The sequence below is a fragment of the Oryctolagus cuniculus genome, chromosome 4, assembly GCF_964237555.1.
Source record: "Oryctolagus cuniculus chromosome 4, mOryCun1.1, whole genome shotgun sequence".
NCBI classification, from domain to species: domain Eukaryota; kingdom Metazoa; phylum Chordata; class Mammalia; order Lagomorpha; family Leporidae; genus Oryctolagus; species Oryctolagus cuniculus.
In genome coordinates, this window is record NC_091435.1 from 16737632 (window position 1) to 16747009 (window position 9378).

General features: G+C 42.3%; 1 long non-coding RNA gene across 1 annotated transcript in view; it reads right to left on the bottom strand.

Moving 5' to 3' along the window:
• LOC138849246 (uncharacterized) overlaps positions 1–3802 on the bottom strand; it is a 16271-nt gene extending 12469 nt beyond the window's left edge. Inside the window, exon 1 of the long non-coding RNA XR_011387752.1 lies at positions 3584–3802. This is a non-coding gene — a long non-coding RNA (uncharacterized lncRNA). The remainder of the gene's footprint in view (positions 1–3583) is intronic.
• Between the last annotated feature and the right edge of the window lie 5576 nt (positions 3803–9378).

Genomic DNA, 9378 nt, shown 5'->3' on the forward strand with positions numbered 1-9378 from the left:
GGATGGGAAATTTCCCTGTCTTTCAAGTAAAATGAAAATAAATTTTTTTAAAAGAGAAGGATTCATGATAATCTAGAAAAAATAGTTTGGACTCTTAAACTCCAAATACTTCACTTATGTCTGGAGATAATTTTGAAGTTGTAGCTCATTCTTTGGGTATTTTTTAAATCACATATAATAATATGTACAGATTAGTGGTACGTTGATCAAATGTAGAATTTTCCACTTTAAAAAATAATCCTGGGCCGGCGCTGTGGCTCACTAGGCTAATCCTCCGCCTGCGGCACCGGCACCCCAGGTTCTGGTCCCAGTTGGGGCGCCGGGTTCTGTCCCACTTGCTCCTCTTCCAGTCTAGCTCTCTGCTGTGGCCAGGGAGTGCAGTGGAGGATGGCCCAAGTGCTTAGGCCCTGCACCCGCATGGGAGACCAGGAGGAAGCACCTAGCTCCTGGCTTCAGATGGGCACAGTGCGCCGGCCGTAGTGGCCATTTTGGGGGTAAACCAATGGAAGGAAGACCTTTGTCTCTCTCTCTCACTAATTGTGCCTGTCAAAAAAAAAAAAATCCTTGGCACCAGCGCTGTGGCGTAGCGGGTAAAGCTGCTGCTTGCAGTGCCAACATCCCATTTGGGTGCCAGTTTGAGTCCTGGCTGCTTCACTTCTGATCTGGCTCTCTGTTATGGCCCGGGAAAGCAGTAGAAGATGGCCCCAAATCCTTGGGCCCCTGCACCCACATGGGAGACGTGGAGAAAGCTGCTGGCTTCTGGCTTCAGGTTGGCACAGCTCCAGCCGTTGCAGCCATCTAGGAAGTCTGGGGAGTGAACCTCCACCCATTGGAGACTTTCTCTCTCTCTCTCTCTGCCTCTGTGTAACTTTGCCTTTCAAATAAATAAATAAGTCTTTAAAAAAATCCTTGTGTAATAATTTAACCTGGAAGTTCTGTTTAAATGGGTTACTGTCTATTGTTTGGAATGGCCATGTCACAGAGAGGAAGGTACTATATCTTAATGCTCCCAAAACAATAGCTGTAGGTTATTAGAAATTTCCACTATGTTGGTGATTTTAGTACTTGAGGGATCTGATGTTCTCTGATAGTGCAATTAGTAGACAAAGTAGATCCTTCTTTCTAGGAGTTTAGAAAAATGTCAGGGAATTCGTAAGTGCTACTGTCTCTTGGTGTGGCATTAGTGAAGAGATGTTGGATAGTTGTCCTGTTTTTTAGCGAAGATAGGACATTGTTTCCCTCACCCTTCTGCCTACAGGTGTCATTAATCATAGGTTCCTGATGTTATAGAACAGAGAACCTTTTAACCTTACTTCTGGATAAGACACTTTTATCTTGAGGACCAGAAGGACCAGAAGTTTGATTGTTCACATTTTGAAATGCTCAGTGACATTTTGGAGGTCTTCTAAATTGCTATTTAGGAGTTCCTTTTCCAAAAAGGACAAGCCTGTTTACCTTTGCATAACTTCTTAGAGATATCCCAGAAATATTGCTTGAAATTTTTATGTCTGTTTTTTGAGTTTATTACCTAATTATCTATTCTGTTTAGAATTTTTAATTTTTGTTCAATCCCTAAGGGAAAAGCTTATGAAGTGGCTTTATGTAGTACATATCCTATATGCTTACTTTCAAGGTAATTTCTTGAATTATGAAGAGCTAGGTTATTTAAGCTGCCTTCTATGTTAGTGGTTTTATTTGCTGATTTTAACCATTTTGCTCCTATGTGAGTAATTAATATAGTGAACCAATTGATATAGATTTGTAGTCCAGGACATATAGTATCTAACAAATTAAGTAGATATTAATTTATCAGGTACTAATAAATACTGAGCCCTGTGGCAAATTTGTCTTTCTGAGGTTAAGGAAATCCTTAATTATTAAGTGCTTAACTTGACTCTAGACCAGGTTCAAAGTCAGTTTCTGTAGATGTTAAAGGATGTAACTGTTCTGTCCTTAGGAAAACCTTGCGGAAAGGATTACTTGTATAGGAGATACAGAAGATGCAGAAGGATCGAAGGGGTTTAGTTTTTTGATAGAAGTAAAGCTGGGTAGAGGTGCAGGGAAGGGAGGTTTCAGATGGTTTGAATGGGAGTGACCTAGTGTCTTTGAGAGGCTTTCTTCGAGTTTTTCATTTTGAGGCCTCAGAAAATGATCAAAATTAACTCTTGGGTACTTCAGGGTTATTTCCCCCTAATTTTTCTAGAGCTCCTCTGAAGTGTATTAATTTTGATGTGTCAGCAGTTTCCTATAATGGCTACTATAATTCCAGTTATTTTTAGCAAAATTTTGCCACTTGCCGAAGTTAAACACAATAATTAGGATTACAGTAAAAATTCTGTCAGGAGGAGGTTTTGACTTAGACATAGACAAAGCAATGATGAACAAGAACAAGACTACTGCATTAGTTAAAGCTGTGTTGTTAATGATAAATGTGGTTTCCCAACCAAGCAGAAGAGAGAAAAGATCAGTGATTCCTATAATCGACCCTAAAGTAGGGACTAAACCAAGCGAACTTCTTTCATGAATAGGGGCATATTGGGGAGTACTCTTATGAAGGTTTCAATAGAGGAACTGTGGGGAGCAACCCGGACTGGACTGAGTTACTGGAATTAAGACTTATTCTATGCATCTGCTCTCCCACAATATGGCGCTGGGAGAGGAGAAAACAGCTTCTACGCAGCTGCCTCTTGCCAACTTGAGTGCTGACCTCCAGGAGCTGATCCTGCTCCTGATTGGAGGAGAGCAGCGTACTCGGCGTGTGGGTAGCAGAGTTGGGATTGGTGGAAAAGGACTATAAAGGAGGAGAGAGACAACATGCACCAGGAACATCTAAGGGGAACAACTAAGAGGAACACCTGTGCAGCCCCCGAGAGAGCCGGCCGGCGGTGTGCCGCTCCCCCGCGGAAGTGGGGAATGTGGCAGGGGGAACCGCCCTTCCACGGAGGTGGAAGGGACAGTAGCCAACCCGGGAAGAACCAGCAGCAAACCCGGGAAGGGCCGAGCAGACAAAAGAACAGCGCAGGGTCCTGTGTCGTTCCTCCATGAAGAGGGGGAGCGACATAATGGTGCCGTGACTCGGATATGAAGCCTAGGCAGGGTTCTGTGTCGTTCCTCCACGAAGAGGGGGAGCGACAGGAACCACCAAAACTGTTTGAACATTTTAGCAGCCAGTTTTCATCAGTCCAGTGGACCATTAGTAGTCTTTAGGGCCAACTTGTATTGTTGTGGAGACTTAGAGTAGCCTGTACTTCCAACTTCCAAAAGTGCTATAAAGCACTTTTACACTTTTAACAGACATAAGACAATAAGGAACAAAATAATAACACAAAGTAAGAATTTGTACAACAGGTGAACAAAAAAGTGAAATCAAGAAATGGGAGCATAGGAGGGATAATGGCAAAAATTTGTGCCAAATATTTACCTCAACCTGACGTTCTGATTAGCTTAAATATATATATAAAGACCTGGTTGTAATTAATTACCTTATATAAAGATCCATGAGGATTTGTTTAAAAATCAAAGATAAAATAAATTCAGCAATAATAAGGAAACTAGCAGCTCAGATTCTTTTTAAGAAACTTACCTGGCAACAGATCTTAGGAACACTGGGATTTGGATCTCAACATGGCAGTGATGTTGGTCCAAGGATCCATGGCAATATTGGCCAGATGAGGTCTTTCTGAATAATCTTGGTGTGAGATTTGTCTAAGGAAAAGATCAAGATCACGACACTTGATGTCTGAAATGAAAGCTGTATTGCTTAAGGAAGGGAGTTCTGTTGCTTAGGCCCAGTCATTTTGAGGAAATCCAACTGCTAATTTGACATAGAGGTTTTGAGTCAGGGATTGTTTTGGTGTTGTGTTGGTTACAGAGGTGGAGTGAATTGACGTCAGGCTTAGACATGGTTATCCTGGCAAGACGTGTTGGCCAGCTGGCTCTCTGCAGCAGGTTTACTGATAAATTTACTGTCAATTTGTTGACCTTTAGAAGTAAGTATGAGGTTGTCACTGAATGGTTGGTTTCTAGAGGCAAAGGTACTGAAGCAGAATCTCATTGACTAACTAAGATTAAACAGGGACAGGGTATCACTGATTGATCAAGTAGGTTTAAAACTTGGCTCTTATTTGCTTGTTACCAAAGCTATAAAGTAGTCTTTGATTAAGACTGTAGAGAGAAGCGGCATTTTTGTTAATAGCTTTGTTCATTATGTTCTTTTAGTCTTTACTAGATCCAACTTTTTTTTTTAAATGAAGTGAAGTTTATATAACATAAAATTGACCATTTTAAAGTGGATAATTTAATAGTGATTAGTGCATTAAGTTAGTTACTACCTATCAACCTTTATCCCTGGTAACTACCAGTCTGCTGTGTCATATAAATTTACCCATTCTGGATATTTCATATAAATGGAATCTTACGGTACATGATCTTTTGTGGCTGACTTAGTATAGTATTTTCATTCATGTAGTGTCAGTACTTCATTGCTTATTGTGGTTCAGTAATATTCCATTGCATGAATATACCACAGTTTGCTTACTCATTCTTCAGTTGATAAACATTTGAGTTGTTTCTATGATTTCATTATTGTGATTAGTGCTTCTGTGAACATTTGTGTCCAAGTATTTGTATGAGTCAAGTTTTCAGTTCAAGTATGTACATAGATGTAGAATTGTTGAGAATTCTTGAACTTTTCAAGGAAGTAACAGTTTTTCACAGCAGCTTCAGTATATTTCTACTGAGCAATGTATGAGGATTTCACTTTTCTTCACATCTTCTTGTTATTGTGCATTTTAAAAATTATAACCATCCCAGCCAGTGCCACGGCTCACTAGGCTAATCCTCCGCCTTGCGGTGCCGGCACACCGGGTTCTAGTCCCGGTCGGGGTGCCGGATTCTGTCCCGGTTGCCCCTCTTCCAGGCCAGCTCTCTGCTGCAGCCAGGGAGTGCAATGGAGGATGGCCCAAGTGCTTGGGCCCTGCACCCCATGGGAGACCAGGAGAAGCACCTGGCTCCTGCCTTTGGATCAGCGCGGTGCGCCGGCTGCAGCGCGCCGGCCGCGGCGGCCATTGGAGGGTGAACCAACGGCAAAAGGAAGACCATTCTCTGTGTCTCTCTCTCTCACTGTCCACTCTGCCTGTCAAAAAAAAAAAAAAAAAAAAAAAAACAAAAAAACAAACAAACAAAAAAAAACACACCATCCCAGGATGTCTCACTGTGGTTTTGATTTGAATTTCTCTGATGATTGCGACATTGCAGTTTCATGTGCTTGTTTACCATTTGTATTTGGCAAAATATCAGTTCAGGTGCTCTTTGTCCCTTTGTAAAATTATGTGTTGTTGGGGGGCCAGAGCTGTGGCGTAGTGGGCTAAGTCTCTGCCTGCAATGCTGGCATCTCATATGGGTGCCGGTTTAAGTCCTGGCTACTCCTCTTCTGATCCAGCTCTCTGCTATGGCCTGGGAAAGCAGTAGAGCATGGCTCAGGTTCTTGGGCCTCTGCACCTGTGTGGGAGACCTGGAAGAAGCTCCTGGCTCCTGGCTTCAGATTGGCCCACCTCTAGCCTTTGCAGCCATCTGGGGAGTGAACCAGCAGATGGAAGACCTCTCCTCTCCTTTCCTCTCCCTCTTCCTTCCCCTCCCCTCCCCCTCTCCTCTTCCCTCCCCTTCTCCCCCCCTCCCTCCCCTCCCCTCCCCTCCCCTTCTCTGTAACACTGCCTTTCAAGAAAATAATAAATCTTTTAAAAAATTATGTGGGGCCAGCGCTGTGGCATAGTGGGTAAAGCCACCACCTGCAGTGCCAGCATCCCATATGGGCACTGGTTCAAGTCCCAGCTGCTCTACTTCCGATCCAGTTCTGCTATGGCCTGGGAAAGCAGTAGAAGGTGGCCCAAGTCCTTGGGCCCGTGAACCCACGTGGGAGACCAGGAGGAAGTTCCTGGCTCCTGGCTTCAGATCAGCACAGCTCTGGCCATTATGGCCAATTGGGGAGTGAACCAGTGGATGGAAGACCTCTCTCTCTCTCTCTGCCTTTCCTTCTTTCTCTGTGTAACTCTGACTTTCAAAGAAATAAATAAAATCTTAAAAGGTTAAAAAATTATGTGTTGTTGAATTATTTTATATATTCCTTTTTACATCTTTGAAAATTCTGTCATCACTTTGACAGTATTATTCCATGGTCTTTTGGAATTCCATTGTTTGTGCTGCAAAGTCAGCTGTAAGTTTGTTATTTTTTGAAGAAATGTGTTCCCCCTCCCCCATTTTCTTTGTTTTTGGTTTTAGGTAGGTTTATTATGATGTCTCTTGGTGTAGATATTTTCTGCTAGGGGTTGTAAAACTACTTTGAATATGCTGTGTGATGTCTTTCATCATTTTTGGACAGTTTTCAGGCACGGTCTTTTCCAGCATCACTTTTATCCTCTTTCTCTCCTCTCCCACCATTAAACTATATACATCCTGGACTGTTTTCTGTTTTGTTCTTTTTTTCTCTTTTTGTTCAATATGTATTTTTTCTGTTAAAATCTTGTACATTTTCATGATCATATTAATTGCAGTTACCTGGAAGTGATTTGGAGACCTATGTTTAATAGTTCTTAATATAGTTTTTCTCTCAATTTTCAGTTCTTGGTCTTCTAGTATGGTTGACAGTTTTTGTCTAATTGATATTTTCTTTTTTGTTTTTAAATATTTATTTATTTGAAAGTCAGAGTTACACAGAGAGAGGAGAGGCAGAGGTCTTCTGTCCACTGGTTCACTCCCCAGATGGCCACCACAGCCGGCACTGCGCCGATTCGAAGCCAAGAGCCAAGGGCTTCCTCCGGGTCTCCCATGTGGGTGCAGGGGCCCAAGGTCTTGGGCCATCTTCCACTGCTATCCCAGGCCATAGCAGAGAGCTGGATCAGAAGTAGAGCAGCCGGGACTAGAACTGGTGCCCACATGGGATGCCGGCACTTCAGGCCAGGGTGTTAACCCACTGAGCCACAGCGCCAGCCCCATGATTAATATTTTCAGTGAAAAGTTATTGAGTTGATAGCATTACTTGATGATCTGATCTTCCAGAGAGAATTTATTTTTTGCTTTTAGCAGGCAGGTAGAATACAAGCACATTCATGTGGGAACTGGCTGATGAAAAGCAGAGCCTCAGTCCTTTTGAGGGCTGATGTTTTTACTTTTTATTCAGGAATATTTTTTTCTTAAATTTATTTATTTATTTATTTAAAAGGCAGAGTTAGTGAGGGGAGGGAGAGGAGGTGGAAAGGAAGAGACAAACATTTTCCATCTGGTGGTTCACTCCGCAAATGGCCCCAAGGGCTCAAACTGGTGCCCATATGGGATGCCAGTGTCATTAGGAACTGGCTTAATCTGCTGGCCCCTATTCAGGATTCTTTTACCCTGGCTAATCCTGAATTCTAGTTTTTGTATCCCTAGACCTGTAAGACTGCCTAAAATTCAGCTCATTTTTGGTCTCTGGATCACTATTTTCTGCTTATTGACTCCATGTTTTAGCTTCTTAACCTTAGACTACAACTTAAGAGTTAGCAGTTGCCTCTAACAGAAAAACAGCACTAATTATCAATCTTACCTCTACACTTCTTCTTTGGGTGTGGTCTTCATCCTTCAATTTCCTACAGCTTTGGTGGCTCTCTGATTTGCTCACATATCCCCATTTCTGCTTCTGTGTCTATCTAACCTTTGTCTAGAATAATTAGTGTAACAATTCCATTCTAGCCTAAATTAGAAGTTCCCACAGTCTGTTCTGTGACATATTCTTCCCCCAGAACAGTTAGCTAGTTATTCTTTGATTATCAATTTCAGTCTTTCTCTTTCCTCCCTCCTTATTTTTTAGGATTTATAATCTTTATAGCAATAATAAATGTACAGTATTTTAGTATCCTTTACTAAGCACTTTTTGGAAACCTTTTTCCCCTCTCAATCCATGTAGTGCTTTTATACATTGACAAACTCATGCTTGGATGGATGGAGTCTGGGATGTAAAGACAGTGGTCAAGGCAGCTATAGATCACATGATCCTTTTAAAAAAAGATTTCTTTATCTGAAAGGCAGAGTTACAGAGAGGCAGAGAGAGAGGGAGAGAGGTCTTCCATCTGCTGGGTCACTCCTCAAATGGCTGCAATGGCTGGAGCTGGGCCAATCCTAAGCCAGGACCCAGGTGCTTCCTCGGGGTCTCCCACGTAGGTGCAGGGGCCCAAGGCTTAGGCTGCCATCTGCTGCTTTCCCAGGCTATAACAGAGAGCTGGATCAGAAGTGGAGCAGCTGAGACGCCAACTGGCACCCACGTGGGATGCTGGCACTGCAGGCAGCAGCTTTACCCACTATGCCACAGTGCCGGCCACATAATGATCCTTTTTTAATTTGATCTCTACAAACTAGGATCCCATCTGTCTTGATTCAAGAACTTTAACCGTGTATTTTACTTTGAATTTAACTTATTCTTTTTTACCTTGGATATTTTGTAGACTATCACAACTTTAGTTTACAAAAGAGACCTATTAGGAGACGAATAATAATGGCTAAGTAATGGCTAACAAATGGCTAATAATAATTTGTTACAGGTTAAGACAACAAATACAAAAATCAGTCATTGAATTAAAGCATTTTTACACACACATCCTCACTACAGTCTTTATTATTAAAGACTATCACCTCATTCAAAAGTGCTTCCTAACTAAGCGATAGGTGCCTTTCACTGTGCACCTGCTACACTGTCCCTCACATAAATTTATGAGTTTGATTTTGGCCAGTAGGCACAAGTAGTTGTACTTCAATTCATAAGCAGAGATTCTTAATTGATATTGCATTTGCTTCTAAATCACAGCCACATAGTTACCATTATCTAAAAAAAGAGTGCACACCAGGATTTTTTTTTTTTTTAATAGCCTTAGTTTTTAAAAGGCAGAGTTAGAGAAGGAGAGAGAGGTAAAGGTCTTCCATCTGCTGGTTCATTCCCCAAATGGCCGCAACAACCAGGGCAGGGCCAGGCTAAAGCCAGGAGCCAGGAGCTTCCTCTGGGTCTTACAGCTGGGTGCAGGGGCCCAAAGACTTGGGTCATCCTCTGCTGCTTTCCCAGGTAAATTAGTAGGGAGCTGGATATGAAGTCTAACAGCCAGGACTCAAACTGGCACCCATGTGGGATGCCAGCACTGCAGATGGTGGCTTAACCTGCTGTGCCATAGTGCCAGCCCCCAGGACTGTTCAGAGGTAATTTTACATGGAGAATTTTAAGTGAATCTCTTTACATCCCATGTGTTCTCTCCAAAATTCAGACCTTGCCATATGTATGCCTGTCTTACACTGGTTCTTTCTCACCTGCTCTTCCACAAATGTCTTTCTGATTCACAAAAAGTTCTCACTTAACTCTGATTT